Here is a 470-nt window from a genome sequence, read left to right as displayed (position 1 = left end):
ACTGCTATTTCATACACAGATCTGTGTACTGGTTCACCTGGAGCTTCACATGCTGGTATCAGTCCTCTCACTTAACTCTCCGCAACAAGCTCAATTACTGTGTACTTAAAAAAAACCCCACCAGAATCTGAACACTACCTTCAAAGTTAATGAATTTCAGTCTTCTAAGACTTAAAAACCTGTAGACTTCCTTTGTCAGAACCTTTGGTTATATTAGTTTCTGCTTCAAGTTGGTCTACCACAAAATAGGACCAGTTCTTGAGGACCCCCCCACACCCCACAAACACACACACACACACACACACACACACGTTTGTTTCTCGACCCCGTGGGGACCTTCCATTGACTTCCATTCATGTTTTTTAGACTTTATAGCCTAACCCTGACCATATACTCTAAAATTAACCTCACAGAAACTTACCTGACCCTAAAACTAACCTAAACCTTGGTCCTAAACCTAACCCCACACC

The sequence above is a fragment of the Austrofundulus limnaeus genome, unplaced genomic scaffold, assembly GCF_001266775.1.
Source record: "Austrofundulus limnaeus strain Quisiro unplaced genomic scaffold, Austrofundulus_limnaeus-1.0 Scaffold374, whole genome shotgun sequence".
In the NCBI taxonomy this organism is placed as follows: Eukaryota; Metazoa; Chordata; class Actinopteri; order Cyprinodontiformes; family Rivulidae; genus Austrofundulus; species Austrofundulus limnaeus.
This window is presented reverse-complemented; position numbering follows the sequence as displayed.